General features: G+C 43.5%; 1 protein-coding gene across 4 annotated transcripts in view; it reads right to left on the bottom strand.

The window, feature by feature from the left end:
- LOC125764047 (uncharacterized) overlaps positions 1 to 17,539 on the bottom strand; it is a 73,454-nt gene extending 55,915 nt beyond the window's left edge. The window contains exons 1-2 of one of the 4 annotated variants that reach the window (XM_049427865.1): positions 16,867 to 17,539; positions 14,476 to 14,918 (exon numbers count right to left, since the gene is read on the bottom strand). The gene's annotated coding sequence lies outside the window, so the exon portion shown is untranslated. The remainder of the gene's footprint in view (positions 1 to 14,475; positions 14,919 to 16,866) is intronic. The other 3 variants (XM_049427868.1, XM_049427867.1, XM_049427866.1) reach the window with 3 other exon arrangements.
- Positions 17,540 to 19,414: the final 1,875 nt, after the last annotated feature.

The raw sequence follows: 19,414 nt of genomic DNA, 5'->3' as shown, positions 1-19,414 counted from the left end.
GATTTTATGTGCATTTTATGTTTCTTTATAAAATATTACGTCCTACAGATTGCACGATTTCATGCGTTTTCGAAGCTATGGCGACGTAAAGAGAAATTTAGCCTAAAGGTATGCAATACACATTACAAAATGGTAAACAATTTACACAAAACATGATCTTTTTATTTACTTTGCTTTGTTTATGCCTCGATTGAAATAAACCAGCATTACAAAAAGAAAAAGTTAAACAATTTATAATGATTACCATTATGAATTATAGCCACCAACGGCTATAAAGACCGTAGCCACGGTATGGACACTATTAAATGATACATTCTTTTGTCAGTGCAAAACATATCAATCGCACCAAACAATAGTCGCATATGGATTCTACACATCTATTGTTATTACACATAGATTGACGGCTTGACGGTTGTGTGCACTAAATGCTTGCATAAATTGCATCGCCTCTGCCTCGAGGTGTGAGGTTGGAATGGTGAATGCCGCACGGTATTTGACGATTAATTTCATTAGTTTCCCGATACACAATTACATCGTTAAACAAATATGCATACAACCACGCGTCCTCCACAGTTTGGTTCTGTTCAATCGCAACATCTCACCGGGAGCGAATTCGCTTACTGCAGAGGTTTAAAGTGAAATCAAATTAAATTATTTCCTCACCTCGCATAAGGGAGCGCTGCGTGTGCTGTGTGCTGCGGGTTGCATATTCCCAGTAGACAAAGTGTGAGTGTTCTTTAGAGGTGAATTGTAATTTATGTGTGCAATTGCGCCCCACCAACCACCCGTGTGCGGACAGATCACACACCGAAACAGCTGTGTGTTCCGAAATCATCACTCGATCTTGGTTTTGGCGTGTGGGGTTTTCCGAAACGTTTTGTTAAACAACTTCCGATTCGTTAAAAAGGGGCCACCGGAGTTTTGGCCGATCGAACAGCCCCTAGAACGACTCTTGCTGCGTTACTTGCAAAAACCCCGATGGTGGTTCATTTCTTGAGCCTCCTTTTGCCACAGCACCGGAGCACATACCGGAGTGTATACTTGCTCAAATTAAATTATTGCTCTGGTCGATACTGGAGCATCGAAACGACGTTGTTACGGTGATAATGATGCTATGGCCCGAATGGGACTATAACTATCGGACCAACCTGGGAGCGGAGAGAACCGGTGCTTGTCGGGTTGTTTGTCTGTAGTTCTTTCACCGAGTGGCGCGCACATCCCGTGAAGGAAGTGATAATTCGTGTTTAACCTAACTCGATTCGTGTCAATAACGTTAAACCGGCGTCCGTGCTTGAACTACTGAAATGAAAACGCAGCACGCAGTCGAAGAAGATGGGAGCAGAAAACTCGTTGCCTCTTTTATCGAACGTACAAGTACGGCTTTGGTCCCGCAGTTGCAACTGCAAACCAGCTACTGGCGACAATGTGCAGCCAGCATTCTCACTTGACCTCGAGTAGCAAGTAGCGTTGGCCCTCAATTTTTCACCGTGGAGATTGAGATTTAAATTGTTTTGCCACGGGTTGGACGCTGGCTACATATGCACGCGGCTTATTGATCCTTTATCCTCCGCACACACACACCGGGTCGGGGTGTTTTGTTGTGTGAGTTGGTTGTTTTCTACTGATTGAATCCTTCCGATACGTGTGGCCGTTGAAGCGACCGGTTCGCACAAGGATCGCAATTTAATGGCATCACATAACTTTGGCTTGTTGGCTTGTTTCCTTATCCAGATCGAGCCATCGAAGCCATTGGAGCATCGTCGGTGAAACGGGACGGGATTCCAAAACCGGGAAACGAACTATTTCAGGCTGATGGTTGAGAAACTATTTCACCTCTATGCTCTCTTACATACACGCACCGAAAACATACCAGGGGGTAACATCGAACATCGTACCGTATCGATGATGCTCTCTATTGTTGTTTATTGGAAGCCATTTGCAGCGCAACTGAAGCGTCGTTCGTTCGGTTGCTGAATAGCGAGGTTCTTTCCAATTATCAACCTCTTCTGCAAAACCGGCTGAAAGGCTCACTTTAATTAGAGCAGCAGCAAAAGTTGATGTGGCCTGCCGGCGTGTGGATGCCATTTATTGTGGAAATAAATACACCGCTTGTTAGTCGAAATTGAACTGAGGTCGCTTCTCCATTTGCTTGTGTGCATGTGTGTGTGTCTATCGTATGGGACGTATTTCAGGTTGTGCCTGTTGTGTCACTACACTTGCACAAGCTTTTCTAAAAAAGATGGCATATGTATTTTTTTTTGTTTTGGTTACGATTATTTAGTCCCACAGCATAAAATCGAAACAGGAAAAAAAACGCGCGAACTCACTTTGGTATAGTTGCAGTGGTAATAATTCACATAAAAGAAGAAGGTAGGAAGGAGTGAAATGGATGGAATAAACCACGGAAAACCACACCACCAGGAGCAGATGTTTCGGCCAAAACTGTCACAGCACACCAGTAGCTAATCGACAGTAATCGACCTGACAATCGAATGCGTACGTCAAACGGTGCGTGACCCATGCTGCTGCGTTATTCGTACTGTGTCGTGCGTGGGCGAGGATGGAAAATTTACTTATCTGCGGACCGCTACAATTTGGCTTGGGGATGAATTCCTTTTTTTTTGTTATTGTTGAAAAGAGTAATATAGCGTTAACTGGGTCGCAGTGAGAACATGATTGGTTGAAAGACAAAAAAGAAACTAAGGGTACAATAGATGCCGAGTAGGTGAATTTCAAAATGGACCCAAATTTAGAGTTACTACCCTTACGAGCTTTGAGTGTTTTAGCGAAATAACGAAGTATGTAAAAGGGTTTTTATTTGCGAATAATACGCTGCAGGACAGCGCCGTACGTGTTGCTGGGAAAATATAACATTTTTTAGTTATATGAAAGCACCATTGTAACTGATGTATTCAATTTGAAATGGTTTTTTGGTACTTGTAAAAATTGTGTACATTTACATAACATTTAATCGACTGCTGTTTAAAATTGCATGAATATTACGTTTTAAAAAATAACAAAATACACTTTAAAAAAATTCTAATTTTCTCGGATAGATAACTTTTATGTTTTTTTAATTTTTGATAGATACGCCTATTATTATGTAATTAGTATTTTCTTGAATTTTGATAGCAATATTGAAAATTTTAAAAGTACATTTTTTAGTCTTTTGCACCCTTATCTACTAAACGAGTGTTCGAACATGCACATGTTTCAGTGCAGTCACCCGTATGTTTGGTTTTTTTTATATAATTTTCATAATTTCAGGTCTGGTCTGGTCTCAATCTTGCCAAGACGCAGATCCTTTGGTTCGACAGATGACATTCATATGAGATGATCAGCTTAGCTAGTAGTTTGAAGTGTCTTATCAGTTTATGACATCAATCAAAAACATACACAAAAAAAAAGTAAGGAAAAGGCAATGCGAAGCGCCTAAAGTTATGCAAAATGTTTTACAAAAGACAAGCAAAACACGACCATGTTTTTAAACAAGCAATAACAATCTTTTTAAATCCAGTAAATAGTGCATCTATCATTAACAATCGAGGTGTTTAAAAATTTTATCTTATTTCTTTAGTATATTTGTACGATTCTTTAGATTGTTTTTCACCTTCCATTATTCATTTCGCAAAAGTCAACACGATGACTGTGCGGTAGAAGTTGAAACAATTTATTATCAGCATGGTGTACCACCACCTGGGAGATGGAACCGTTAGGTTCTCCCTCGCTGTTTCGACAACTCGCTCGAATGACCTTTACACCGCGCCAGCTCCGGTGTATCATCACTACCGACCACCTAAGGGACGCGAGAAATAAGAATGAAAATAAAAATCCAATCCCAACCGGGACCGGCCAACTCATAATGCTTCATACGATGCGGGGGGTGTGGGGTGGGATGGGGAGCAGTATGTTGTGAAGCTACCGGAGCGTAATGTGATACAACCCCCAAACCCCCCAGCGCCACTCAAACTCGCACGTGTGATGTTTCGTGTGACAACGGGAGTTTGTAAATATAGTCTCCCACACTTAACGGCAGCCTTGTGGCACTTGTGATGAGCACGAACGAGTTGTCACTGCCAAACACTGAGACAACCAAACGGACGTTTATGATGGTGAACCCGGGGGGGGGGGGGGGGGGGACGGTACGAGCTATTTGGGAAGCACAGCATGACACAAATCAAAAGCAACGCCAAGAAGCAATGCAGGCACACACGTGTTTTTTTTTTGCAGCACGTGGAGAATCACCGGCTGAGGGAAGGATAAGACCGCACCTTTTAAAAGACGCTTTGTGCAACGATGCAGCAGCTAAATCCCACCAGCTGCCATGCAGTGTTACTCTCGAAGGTGGTACATTTTTGTAAATGTAGACAACTCTCCCCCATTCGCTTCCGTGCCATGAACTTGTACACTATTTCCTTCCTCTTTTTTCGGCCTCTCTCTCTCTCTCCTTCCTATGACATCCACTTAAAGGTAAAAGGATGGAAAAGCACAAAAAAGTAATAACAGAAAAAAGAGCGAGTAAAACGAGCGACCCCGAAAAACGAAGAATGCTCTGCATCCATTATGCAGAGAGTAAGTACTTTCCTCCGGTTTCCTGCTGGGTTTAAGGATGTTGTGTACCTCGGTGAGCTGGTTTTTCACTCTGCAGTGGTTGCACACATCAGGAAGATACTTGAGCGCTGCTTTATCCTTCGTCACCACCTTACTACAACCGTATGTAGGTAGCGAGGTACGTTATTACTGCCGGTTGGATTACTACGAATAGTTCCTGCACTGGTTATGTGGCGCAAACGATACGCTATCCGACGCATTCTTCTCATTGAATGCTGTGTTGAAGGTGGTTAAGCTAGGAAGTGGTGAAAGCATTTCACAATTTTCTATTAATTGGAACTTTGTTTTTGGTATTGTGAATGACTTGGTGCAGGTAGTATACGAAGGAACAGTAACAGATCATGGATTAAGCTTAGATATAAAGGTGCATAACTAGTTATAATAATGCCAAGCGTCTGTCCAGTGGGTGTGAAGGCGATGACTGAACTGATCTTGAACACGGCTGACCCGATACCAAATCCCATCAAGGCAGATTATTCGTTTACGTGTTAAAATTAAGTCTTGTTTGACGGTTTGGGATCCTTCTACCGTTACGTAACGCTGATAGTGGGTAGGTTACTGCTGGCGTTACGATTTGGGTGCGATGTTATTGGTAAATTTTTGATATTGCATTCATGAAAAAATGCATTTAAAATCCCATCCGGGACGTCCTCCCGTAGCAAGAACTTACTGTACGACTACGTGCTAAAAATTAGTCTAGTAAGTCAGAATTGGCTGGCGTGTCCTTAGAGGTCCTTAAGCTAAGAAGAAGAAGATTGTTTGAATAATAGAAAGGTTCAATCACTTCCTCGAAACATGATAAATGAAATCATTTTTTTTATTTGTTTGATAACGTTACCTGATAAGGTAAAATTCTAGAAACAAATTTTTCTTGGTAATTAAATAATTTGCTTTCTTACTTAAGCCATAAAATACTCCACTATTAGATACAATTTATATTTTTAATATGAATTATTCCATATTTATGTCCAAATATTCAATTCGAAGCACTTTTTGCATTGGTATTGCATAACTGCGGGCGTTAGTTCCACTCACTTTAGCATATTTGGTAGGTTAACTTAATTTCAATGCTTTAAAACCTAAATCAAAATTCAAAACACTTAGTTTGTTTTTGCTTGTACTACAAAATATGTTTCTTATTGTTATTTATTCCTTTCTAAAACAACTCTTCCTCAAAGAGAAAACGACCAAAGAGAAAATGTCTTTTTTCCTCGATAAGCTTCTTCACAAAAGAACAACGATCCTCTATCGGATTACTCCTCACAGTGCAAAAGATTTCATAACTTACAATCTTACCGAACGCAAAAACTCAATCTATTGGCCACAAGTACCATAATGATGGTAAAATAGCTTGTATACCCAATTTCGCACCCTTCGCTTGATCCAATAAAATGTAGCAGACCTTAACAAATTAGGCGCTTAAAACTTATCACTCTCGCACGGTTCCTGCTCCGAATCGGAGGAGCGAATCGTGTTTTTTTTCTGCTTCTTCTTTTTCTTTTTTGGGTGGAAAATTAGAAAATTAATATTGAAAAAAGAAACCCCCGAACCGAAACCCACAACCGTACGGCATGCTCACGTTGTTGTAAGCCACCCGCCAGAAACACGATTTATCCTGCAGGAGGATAAACCACAGGCTTTTTGGAGAAGGGGAGTTGGTATTTTTATATTTCCTCCTTCGAGCGGTACCTCACTCGCGGTACCTCACAAGCCCGGATGTGTACGCGGTACGGAAATGAAACTTATCCTGCGCCGTGCGTCCCGCTCCCTGCATCCCGCCCCACCGGCCACGATTCACAACGGTGGAAAGTGGCAAAAGTTTATCAATAAATTTAATTTACTTCCTCATCAATATGTTCCACCCGCCCGGAAGTTGGTGGGTTTGCTAGTGTTGGTGCAGCGGACAAGTGGGCATAAGGCATAAGTGGCAAAATAGGGCGCACTCGGGTGAAACCGCGCTTCCTTACGCAAGGCTTGTGGGAAAGCGTGGGACCACCGAATGGGACGCAGAATCCGGGAGAGAAAAGTGTAGAACACCCCTGTAGCGTAAAAGTGAAACTTAAAGATAACGCGTTTGCATTCATTTTCATTCGTTTGCCTTTGGACGCGCTTTTCTATCTCCCGTGTGCTAAAAGCATTCTGCGGTTCTTCCCGTTGGGTTACCCTCGGTTTTTTGGCGGGCCTGCTGAGAAGTTCTAGCAGAGAGAGAAAGAAAGAGAGAGAGGGAAAGAAAGAGAGAGAGAGAGAGAGAGATCTTTCGTGCTAGCCTCACCCCGATGGGGCCCGCCCCTGAAGACACGGGTCGTGTGTCTTCCGACGATTTGTGACCCGGGTGTGGAAAAGTTTTATTAAATTTCGTCGCAAAAATAAATCATTTCTCGACCGTGGGTTTTCGGTTGCCACGGTCGTTCTCGATGGTGGGTAAAGTGCAGCAAGATTGTGGACGTCTCGTAGGTGCGCATCCTCGCAGCGGTGCTAGATTAAATTAAAATTATGATGAGCATGATAAGCGCGGCGTAAAGACCCACGGCTCATCCTACGCTGGACCCACGGCTTCTTCATCCACCGGTCGATTGATGGTTTAAAATTGAAAATAGCAAATTAATTTACAGCGGTAGGAAATTAATGTAAAATTTTGCTTAGCATTCGATAAATAGCTTGCAAGCAGCGATGGTGGTCGGTTCGGATGAGCATGATGGAACGGCGTGAGACTTTTAATGTTGAAGCGGCTCATTAAAATCTCATTACAATCGTGATGAGAATGAGTAACAAAAAAAGTATGTTTTTTTGCAAAACTCGGCTCCATTCTATCTCATATCCCATCTAAAAAGGTACAGGAAGTTAAGAATATATTACATATGGATGGCGGTACAGTACAAAAATTATGAAAACCAAAAACAAAATTATCAAGAATTGAAGAAAATAAAAGATTGAACGGACAAAAAAAAACATTGAAACTTAGAACTTCTGACATGCAATAACTGTCAAGTTTTACGTCAAATTTTGACAGCTGACAAAAAATTAAACTTTACGGTAAGAATTACATTGAAAGAAGTCTTTTCAAGCGGCATGCTTAAGTATAAAGCATTTTACTTTTCCACAGTTTCACATCATCTGTGGCACGGTGAAATAGATGATTTTTTTTCTGTTCAAACCTATCGAGCCCTCTATATGAGAGGGTCCCCTATTATACATAAAGGCCCGCGGGAAAGAACTCACCCCGGGAATCGTTTTTGTTGTTGTTGTATTTCCGTTCCCAAAAAACAACAAGAAAACAGGTTAAGCGAAGAACTTTAAATGATGTGTCAACAATCTGGCCTTGCATTCAAATCGCGAGACGTGAAAGAACAACAAAATAAGGCTAAACTTTTGCACACGGCAAGTTTAGCAACATGGCACAAACCCTAAACATACTTCTACTGGGGAACGGACGGAAGGGTGGCCGTGGAGAGCCGGGTCGAAAGTGTTGGAAAAGTAAACTCATCAATTAAAAAAGAGGCACGAGTTACGGAAAGATTTCTCACCGTCTCACCGTCGCGTCTCGGGGGAAGAAAAAAAACACACGCCATAGAAAATGTGCGGGACAAAATGCTGCTTTCGGTATAGATGAGGAGCTTTCGGTGCCGGGTTCCTGATGATACCTCCTTAAAATGGTGCCGTACCATACCGAACCTATCCTGACTGACGTATTGGAGCAAGTTCGGCAAATCGTTTGCCCTTTTTTTTAACCCTCAATTTGCTCTTTATACCTTTTCGCCCTATTACGTTTGCCCTTTTTTTTCCTCTCTCTCCTTCTTTTGGTGCTTTCCCTCTAAGCGCCCCATCAGCTTTCCGTCCTTCCTTCCCGTGCGGAGCAAACTCGTTAGGCGATTTTTGATGCTTTTGGAAAACTTCTAGATCTAGTTTTCTAGCCGCGGGATCACTATGGATTGTTAAAATGTACACTTATACCCTTCTGCCCCGACCGGGTACTGGGGTTCCTCTCTCTCTCTTTTTGCCAAACGGTTTCGAAACATCGTTATACAAGTGTCACTACCGTCGAGGTACCGTCTGAACATCCCCTCTGCTCACTCGGCAGGAGTGAAGCGTACTGATTCATTCGCCGCCGCTGGGAAACTTGTTCGAGCGGAGTTTTATCATCGTTGTCAAAAATTCTGCCCCGAAGTTCAGCACCGCCTGACATTAGATGGCGCTCTGTCTGTTGGGACCGATCACGCCAAAAACCGAGGACGGTGGTGGGCTTCCTGGGGTGGTCTGCTTAGGGTGGAGATATCACGTTTTATTTTCTCCACTAACGCTCTCCGTTCATTTTTATGGATTTCTGCATTTTGTGACGGGCCAACTTTTCCGATGAACTTCCAAACTGAACTTTAGCGAAAGCGCCCAATGTCTGTGCAAAGTGTGGGTAGGATTTTCCAATCCTGTTTTTGTTCCGTCTGTCCCGCATTAGCCAGTATTGTCGCTCGATACTCGTTTGAGTGCACCAAAAGTGGAATGCAAGGGGAAGAGGGGGTTTGCGAATAGAAGGACGGAGAGCGGGAGAGAGGGTTTTTATATTCATGAGAAGACACTCACACTCACACTATCTTGCGCAAATTAACTCGCTCACCAACGCGCCACCAGGCGCCTCCATTGTGCTGTGGCGTAGGTACCAATCGTACCCCCGGACTCTGAGGTCGTCATTATCTTCATCTCTAGATGAAGTGATGTCCTTTCCGTGCCGGTTTCCGTGCATCATCGAACATGTTCGGAGCGGAAAGTTAGCAGTCTGGACGCTTTGCGCGGTACCCAACAACCGCCTGTAGCAGGCGGTACAACAACTGCATGCTTTTGGAATTTGAATTTCATCAGATAAAGATGCGATAAATGATAAACTTTTGTAATTATATTAAACAAATTCAGCTCGGAAAACAAAACGTCGATCGTAGGCGAGTTCGCCCCGAGCGTGTATACCACCGAGACGGTACATTCAGGTTCTTTGCTAACGTATCGCCACGCTAGACAGCACACTGTCTGTGGTGCTGATGCTGCCGAGTGCAGGGAGAAGTTTTCGTGCGAAATGTCACACACAGTACACGGGCGAGAACCGTGCATGCGAACCTCGAACTGTGTGTAAGAAGAACGACACCCCCGTTTCGACACGATTATCTTTGTCCGGCTCCCGCCCCCTTGGGGGCGGGTCGTCAGTCGGGATGGCCGATTTGGGTGAGTTTATTAAATTTTAAAGTGCAACTTCTACTTTCTCTAGACTTGCTCGTACCGGTAAAAATACCCCTTGCTGCCCCGGAAACCACAAAACCTTTATTGGGGTGGATTGCGTCAGTTAGGATGGCACTACGGAAGCTGGTGTTGCGCAAAACGGGGGAACGAACTCGAACCAAAACCCGGGGAAAACTATTCCAAAAAGGCCTCCCCCACTCCCCCGTTGGACAAAGTTGACATTCGTCGTAACTTTACACCGTGGGTTTGTTTAATGAACTACTTTTGTCGGCCCGGGTTTTTTTTTGGGTTGCTGTTATTGGACGGAGTTCGTTCCTACGTGAAGGCTGAACTAGAAACGAGGCCTGTTGAAGATGATTCTTGCACTAGTACTTTCGGGAAGTGAGACAAATGGCGGCGGGTGGTGCTGACTGCAGTGGTAGGGTAAAACTAAAGCAAAAGGAAATGATAAGAATTTCCGCGGCATACCAGCGACAGCCTTTTGACGCCTGTTGCGTTCCTTGAAGTGATTGTTTTCGACGAAGCGCCATGGTGCTTTAGTGGGGGAAAACTTTAATAATGTTAAATTTATAATGTTGAATATCCATCATCGTAGAACGGCGAAAGGACTGTTCAGTCCTTTAGTGGACTTTTATGTTTGCTTTACGTTTTCATGCTGCATTAAATGATTCAAAATTTATTTTAAATCTGAGAAATGGCTTAAATCGTTGTTACGCACGACACAAGATGGCATTTCATGAAAGCTTAAATTGTTAGGAAAAACCTGGCCGCTATACCGGGAATTGAAACGAAATAAATGGAAACTTATTGACAACCTTCGTACACTTTAGTGTAACAAAAATAGGACATAATATTCTATTTTTATGCTCCTGAACACCGTGTTTCCAACGAACCATCAAACCGTTACTTACAGAGCAAAACGCCTAAAGTCATGCATTTTGCAGGGTAGGGAATATTTAACAAGCCGCATACTTCGTCGCCTGACGTATTTATACAGTTACTATTTTTAAGTGACATTTTTTATCTTCCAATTAGAGTTAGTGAGTTCGATCATCATTAGTTTTGATGTTTTTTATACGTTAGGTGGCTTAATTGCTATTGGATTTCTATACAAATAGACAGTTAAATTTAGGCGGTGTTTTGTTCAGATTAGATTGTTTTTCTAGTAGTTAGAACTTCGGTTAGAATTTTAGTTTACTAGCTTAAATTATGATAAACCCCATTATAGGCATTGCTTTTGACCAAATTATCGATCACTGAGAATAACGTTTAAAAAAGTGTATTGCATATCTTTAGGCGCAAAACTATTCAGCATTACATACTAACAGGCTATAGCAGTTCAAACTTATACCATCGCGATAATAAATAATTCAGATTAATCAATTTTTGGTACATAATTTCACCCGCACATTTGAATAATGAATAATTACTGCAACTATGTACACGCCGTAATGAAAAATGATAGAGAAAAAGTTAATACCCCTTTGCTGGAAATGTAAGTATTACAACAACTTACAACTGATTGCGCCCGATGGAGCGATAAATTTGCCTTTCGATACATGTCGCAGCACGGCATCTCTGGCAATCCATTCATCGTGGATACGGCTCAGCTAATGTGTGAGCCAGTGGATTAAGGCACTTGTGAAATGTGTCAGTCGCACTGGCTGTAATAATTTATCAGCGAACCGCGTACCCCGATTGCACTGTCAATAAGCTGCCGACAGTATCGCCTGCCAGCTAAAAGCAATCATTATCGACACTGCGATCTCGCATATGGGTTATGCATGTGGCATTCCCGCTACTCGGGGAAATGGTATGTATATTACACGGACAACACGATAGAATGGTACGCCACGGGGTAAAGGAACCGATTTTGAATGCCGTTGACGGGGGTGGGAGACGGTGTTAATGAACATGACCTAGATAGAACCAATGGAGGCCGCGTCTGGTGGGATCTCGTTTTCCAATCGGAAATAGTTAACTAACCACTGCAAAACCCACGGTCATCAGCGATGTATAATAGGCAACGTTGCCAACCAGTTGCAGGATTTCAGGATGAAAGATTGTGTGTTTCCCTTCTGTGAGGGAGAGTGAAAGCTTCCATCATTGTCCTGCTCGTTTCCAACCGATTTCCTTCCGAAAAACCATTCATCGTATGCGCGTCCGTGGTCAAGGCTCGGTGTTGAATAAAACATGCACTGGACCCATTCGATGGACGAGCGAATGCCCGATGCAGAATGCATAAAAGTAATCTGCATAATGTAGCTCGCGCTTTGCAACGATTGAATGGCCATCGAAGCTCAAACTGTCGAGCTGTACCTTGGACCGGTTCACCGTGAACCGGTATCACAACTGGACAAAATGTGCCCGTTGATGGAAATGCAGTTTTTTTTAAAGGTTACCATACTGTCTACACTCCTTGCCACCCTTTTCCACGGTCACATTGATCGAGTAAACCAACCTTGAAATCCCGGCTACACAGTGCGAGAGGAACTAGCTAACGAGAATAGTCCTTGAAAAGGATCACACTAATCAATCGAAATGGCTGGGTAGTTTTATTGGTGGAATCGAACTGAACATCACACTGTGGACGGTGCACATGGCCATTTGATTTCTATTCGAGGTTGTCTTTTATCTTTCTAAAACCCCCGATCCGGTACGATGGCTACCATCGTACCACTGCCAGTTCCATTAACAGCAACTCAACAGAAAGTTAAACCTCACAGCATAATCACTGTTAAGCAGCTCGAATCCGTGCGGTCCACCCTTTTGCCGACCGGGAATGTACCAGTCTTGCCCCTTTGTTGTCTCCAGCCCCCATACAAACGCTGCACACAGGAAGATGGGAAAGATTCACGGTTCGCCTGCCGCCCACTAAATAAGTCTACCGGACAAGATTTATGCCAATCCTGAACGAACGTTCTACGGCTCAGGTACCTTCGCAACTTACCAGATTCAACACCAGTAAGAGACGGAAAGCGGGTCTACCGGGAGTGGTGATGTGATGGAGCATATGAAATAAAACTTCCCCACCGGGAACCATAATTTCTCTCCGGTTGTATAATTCACTGTGAAATGTTGATTTAATCATTTGCATAGGAATGCAACGCTTCGGCGGCATGGTCAGCCTTGTTCGGTTCGTTGCTTTGATTTCCGGTACGGTTACGGCCGGGACTGTCGGGACTACTGGTGCTGCTGCACTCGGTGTCGGTCGATCAGGTTTTGCTTGTTCCGGTTCGGTGAGCTGTTATTTAAGGTGCAGATGCAACTAAGAATGCAACAGCACGAACAGCAGTTGTGATAGGTTAAAATAACAATTTTTGCTGAGCTGTCAAATGCTCGTGATGCGATGCAAAGATGGCAGGATTGTGATGGCGGTTGCGTATGCATATCTCTATCTAATTGTTGCACATAACAGCTGACTGGTTTGAAAAGACGGTTTCATCTCACATTGTTGAGCTACCAGTTGATGTGCATAATAGAAATGGCATCACAGTGTTATGTACTGCAAACATTTCACAGCAGAGTTTAAACTACTCTTGTAATTTCTGTCACGTGTGTCATGAATAAAACTTCTTATATACGCCTTAAGGTATGCAATGATGTTAACATTTAGAGCTAAGATGTTAACAAATTCCTAAAATCATTAATTTTGTTGTTTTTCTTTAGCAAAAGAGTTTTGGTAACTTGCTGAAAGGGTTTCGACATTATCGAAGTATAGAATTAGACTGCTTTAGCTATAAAATTTGCCAATTGGCATTGCATTTCAAAGTAATTTATCAAGGAATTTTTTTAACTATGAGACAAAACGCCAAAATGTATGCAATTAGTAGGTTTTTGGCTTTTCTTAACTAAACATGAGCTAACAGTTCTTAAACTGATATTTTTGTGAAGTGTTTCATTTAGGAAACGTTTAAATAATTAATACTTATCCTCGTTAATGTGTAAATTTTCTTCCATTCCAGCCAATATGCGTCTTGAAATGTGGCTACCGTGCAATCATGTTTCAATTGCTTATTTCTAATCGCAACACGAACTCCCCAAACACCTACATTTGTTTCTCCAAAATCCAATATACCTAAAGGTAGAGCACACACGTCCTCTGCCGATTCGCACCATGCTGCGTCCATTGTTCAACAGGTAATTTTGTCTGTTTCCTTCGCCACGAATTAGCCACTATGAAGATTTGGAAAATTTGAAACCTGACCGTACAGAATGAACGTGAAGAAATAGTAAACGACGAAGGAAAAGTGGTTTGGTCGAGCTGCTGCCAAAATGGATCCTTTTTACAATAGCAACCGTGCATCGTTCTAACTGTCCGCGACATGAGCGTTCTTGAAATTCCCCGAAGCCAATCACGCATGAAGTTAATTTCGGTGCGATACTGCAGAGAAACCGTCGGCTGCAGGCGCACCCAATCGTAGACTCCCGGCCCGACACCGGTGCGGGGTGGTGTCTTGCAAGGGAAGTTTTGAAGATGCTGCTTACGGGTGCTTGACAGTTCTCGACCAGAGCCGTCACATCCACGAGAGCGTAACAGATCCACCGAGCCATGGCTCTGGTTTGGCAGCTTGTTGTTCGGGTAAGGATTTCTGGTGCTTTTTCTTTTTTTTCGGGTGTTCTAATTAACTAATAGGCACTTACCGTCCCGGTGTTTGCGCACTCTGTGTCTCTGGCAGATGCTAGATGTTGAACACTGACTTCCACGAATCCCTCTCGGTTGCTGCTGCTGGCACGGCGGCAAGTGGAAAACTCGATGGATGGATTTTTTTCTTTCCACTTCTGCTTCTTTTCTCGTTCACAATTACACTCGTTCGAGGTTGGATGGCAATCCTCATCACTTTTTAGCTTGGCATGGTTCTGAAGTCATCTTAACCTTGCTCTTTGCAGAACAAGCACAAGGTTGGGTGTGTATGGTCTGTTCGTTCCAAAGGGTCTAGAATAATCGATTGGACCTCTCTCATAAAGGTGAAGGTGCTTTTAATTACTTAGAAGATGACTTCTCTACTGTACACTTTCTGTCAACTTTAATCTGTCAAAATGGTAGCAAAACATGAACGTCAAATTTGATTGTTCAGCGGTGCTTTCTAGTAACACCAGCGTAAGGGGGAAAAAAGATAATTAAAGTGTTTGTTTTTTGTTTTACGTTAAGTTTTGCGACAATCCGTCGGAATAAAATGTAAGCAGACCGAATCTTGTGCTTGTTATCGCCGTACATCTTCTTTCGGGGGATGTCATTGTCCAGACAATGTTTTTTTTCTTTATAGTTCACATTAAAAACAACCACTGTTGAGCTTGGATTGAAGCCGAAAAGCGATTCAAATGGTTCATATTTTATCAGGAAAGCAGGGAAGCGACTCTACCGAGCGACACTTTTAGTGCCCGGCTGAAAGAGTGTCCCAGCGTTTTTGGACCGACGGTATGCGAATGGTGTGGTTGAGTGGCTTGTTTTTACTGCCACTGCCGTCGTTAGTTTGGGCTGGTGGCGACACTTTTAATGCTGGCAAAATAGGAGAGAGCGGAATTCGAAAGGATGGTCCATCGATTGTAACATGGCTATGGGCGGTTATACTCTTATGCACTTCACTCTCCGTTCGCTACTGCAACATCACCATCATCAACCGTCCGTTGAAGACAACGTCTGTAGCTGTGGTGTTCAAGAAAGGCAAGGCGCTACACAAACCTCCTCCTCCGAACAAAACCTTCGCAAAACCATTCACCACTGCGAAGCCAAAAGGGAAGAAATGATTCCCCCAGCAGTTGGGTCCATTTTGCTTCTGTTTTTGTTGTTGCCACAGTCTTCATTTCCACGCTTTTCTTGCTGTTCGTCCGTTTTACCCCATACTCCTGGCAGAACCAGGGAGCGAACCCACTATCTCCCGGACGAAATGGTGGCGGGCCCGTTACTTAAAAGCAACTCCCCAAGCCTAAAAACACTCAGTTCTTCTCAGTCCGTAGGATCAAGTTTTCGACGCCTTAATCTATTCGTCCGTCTCTCTAGGCAAAGGCATCCTTTCGGACCTCGTTACATGGGCAAAGGAAAATGGGAAACGACATTAGTTTTGTGTTGGCGTGCAGCTTTTTTTGTTGCTGTTGTTGATTCTCTTTGTTGGAATTTTGTTTTGATTCAGACACTGTTCGGGGGTTTCATTGCTTCGTCTTCGTCGGACGATTCGTTCGCATCACAACCGCCACCACCTTTGCGGTCGATGGTCTTGTACGGTTCCAAGCTTAGCTCTTCATTCGACGGGGTTTTCGGTTGCCGTGCCATGGTGATCGACCATCCCTTTTTTTGTCCTCCTAGCGTCCACCGCAAAACATCCGGTCCCGGGGAAGACTTCTTCGGGGCTGACAGTCGCGGAAACAAATTCACATATTTATTATGCTCCACTTTGTTCTTTACCAAAGGGGGTTCCAGTTGGACGTGTGGCGTGCTAAGAAATTGGACAAACTTTCCGACAAACACCCGGCCGCGCTTCTCTTCACCACTTCCCCGCCATCCTGTTTCAGGATGGTGTTGATATTTGTGAATGTCTTTAGTCTACTTGGGTAGGCGACAGCAGTGCGTCCCATGCTTATCGGTTTCCAATAAAATACACTACATAACGAGCGCCAATAGCTGGTTTGGGGAGTTTGGAAAAGTGCAAAACCAGCTTGGAAAATCCAACTCGCAGAGTGTCCTCATAACTAGAAAGAGGAGATAATAACGAGACCTAAATCGGGGACCGGTAAAGGAAAAACCCCGAAAAACTTCCGTATCCCTTGGCGACGTTCATGTTGGCGCCTACTATGTCTTGTGGAAAAGTTATCGGAAGGCTTTCTTGTGTGCGTGTATGTGTGAATGTGTGTTTTTGGTCGATCCCAAATATTGACCAATGTAGTCTTCGTTTTTTCTTTTCTTTTCTTCCTGCGATAATTTGGAACGTGCCGGAATTTCTGCCACACTTTGGACAACAACTGTGCTAAATGGAAATTATTCAACTTCAGTTCAGGCTCCATCAGACTGCCTTAGAGCTCCTCCATACGGTACGCTACCTATACGCCAGGATTCGGCTATTGAGCTATTGAGGACGTAGCGAGGGGCGCGTTACATCCTTTTTCCGGTCGCGTCAAGAAACAATAACACACGGAGCGAACACGCAACACAAACGAGCAGAGGCAAACCAAAAAAAAAAATACGTCCATTTAGCACACAAAAACACACACTGTCACAGGAGTTCCACTTTCCACGAACGCTCACACTCTCACAGGGTCTCGGGTCGCACACCGTATTACCGATTGTCCTTCCGAAAGCAAAACAAAAAAAAAAACAACAAACTTTTCCACCCCTTGTGCGCATTCACGCGAGCACGGAAGAGCAGGGAACTGGCACGGAAAACCCCCACGTCACGGTTCACTTTGGTGTTGCCTTATGCGCTCCCTGTATTCTTGCAACCAGCACTGTTGGCACCGACCTGTGACCGAGACCGAAGCACCTCTCGGAACTATCGCCGGAAGTCTGGCAGCACTGAAGAATCAGAGCGGTTTCCTGTTCACGCGAATCCAATTGTTTGACAGCTCGGTGAATGTGTGTTCCGAGGGTACAACCCGCGCCGTTTAACACTCAGCCGTTCAACTAGGTGTGTTTTTTCCGCTGCCAATCGAACCGACCGTACGAACAGAGACCGCTTAACTGAGAATCGTCCTGCCGACGGCGCTCCATTTTAAGGCAACGAGCGGTTCTGATGACGACCACGACAACGACCACGCTTCTTCGCTCGCTGTCGTAGTGTGTGTCACGTTCGACTGTAGTTCAACGGAACCAAAAAAAGCGTATGGAAACACCAACAGAAATGCCGATGTTGTATTTCACTTCGTGCTTTTCTTTAGTTTGCGTGTATTGGTATAATATCACCTCGCTCACCAATACATTCTCTTGCTTTCCCAAAGTGTACTTACCCACAAAACACATCAGTCAACAAAGGAACCTTGCCGTGGTGTTAGTGTGTCTTCTAGCACAAAATTCACCAAAAACCATCGTTCGTCTGTCAAGCTGACCATGTGTCAAACTGTGCTACGCGAACAACGCGCTGCTGCTGTGGTGAGTTTGCGCATATCGGTACATAAATCCGAAAATAAATAAATGCCATTTTTCGGCTTTTCCCATTGCCACCGTCGGGTTGGCATTTGATTCAGCACGAGGACATCCCGTGTCTGACGTTCCCTATTCACATACACAAACCACCCAAAAGCACCCCTACCACCCTGCGCTGCCACCGTACGTATGTTTTGACATTTTGGCGTTGCTTTGCGGGGAACACTAGTGCGCGCACACACCGACACACAGTACACGTGCCAATATGGGCAGGCAGGGAAACATCCGTTTTTGGGGGTTGTGTTTTGATTCCACGCTTTCGTTCGGATGCACGTTTGGTTGCTTCCGTCGCTTTTTCCCTGACCAAAACAACGAAAACCGCAAGCGATGGAGGCGCCTGGTGGTTTTTGTGTGACTGTTTGCTGATGTGTTTGTGTGCGCCCTTGCGGCATTTGCATTGGGAATCCGGGGGTAGGGAGAGTAATGCAATGGTGAAGCACAGTTTGTTTTGCTCCATTTGTTTGCCTATGGTATTGAATCGGTACGCGAAGATGGGGTGTTTTGCATTAATTTTAATAATGTCATTCGGGTGTACGATTTTGTTGTTGTTGTTGCTTACTTAGAGAGAACAAAAATAAGGGAGAAATGGTGTAGAGGACTTTGAAGATTGATATATGTACACATATCTGTTATTATGATGGGAAGAAACAAATAGTTTTGGAAAATTTATCTTGAGGGTTATAAAATAAATTAATTATTTACTTAATTAAAACTATAGTTCACCTCAATAGCTTTCATAAAAAATAATGATAATAAATACCTTCAGAAATTCAATACACTCTGTATCATATTGCCAACGGAGTATATTGAATAATACACACTTGTTGCAAAACCACACTTGCAACAGTGAAGTTTCATCGTGACAAGACGAAACCACATGTTGCTTCTAATCAGCAAAGCAGAGCCAGGATTTACTCTCGAACCCTTTCCTTAGGCAAATAATCAATCCTTCTGCAGCTGCTATGTAAATAGTGCGAGCAATGCAATGCAAATATTGCTTCAAAATCCCTATTGCAGGAAGATACTTGCCAGCCGATGTAATGTACGGATGCCCATTGGTTGGAAATTCAAATTTCAAGATTGTTTTCATTTTAAAATTGAAACACTCATACCGCACTGTTACGGCAGATTTTGTTATTTAATTTCCTTTTACATGGTGCTGCCGGGGATGATACAACTACTTGTGCTAATGTTAGGCGGGTTCAAAGTGTAACTGTGTAATCCGAATGATTGAAAACTAAAGACGCTCGAACATCCAGAGATGCCCGTGACGGTTGGTCGGCACGGTACCGATTCAACAAATGTCCAGAACATGAAACCTCATTCCAAGCGTTGACTATGAATCTGTGGCAAGCTTCCCATTCCCGTCGTCTTCATGGCTTGATCTTTGTGCAAGTAAATTAATTATAGGACATGCGAGACCACCGCATCTCCGGGTACGTTTCTCTC

The sequence above is a fragment of the Anopheles funestus genome, chromosome 2RL (assembly GCF_943734845.2).
Source record: "Anopheles funestus chromosome 2RL, idAnoFuneDA-416_04, whole genome shotgun sequence".
NCBI lineage: Eukaryota > Metazoa > Arthropoda > Insecta > Diptera > Culicidae > Anopheles > Anopheles funestus.
This window is presented reverse-complemented; position numbering and strand designations above follow the sequence as displayed.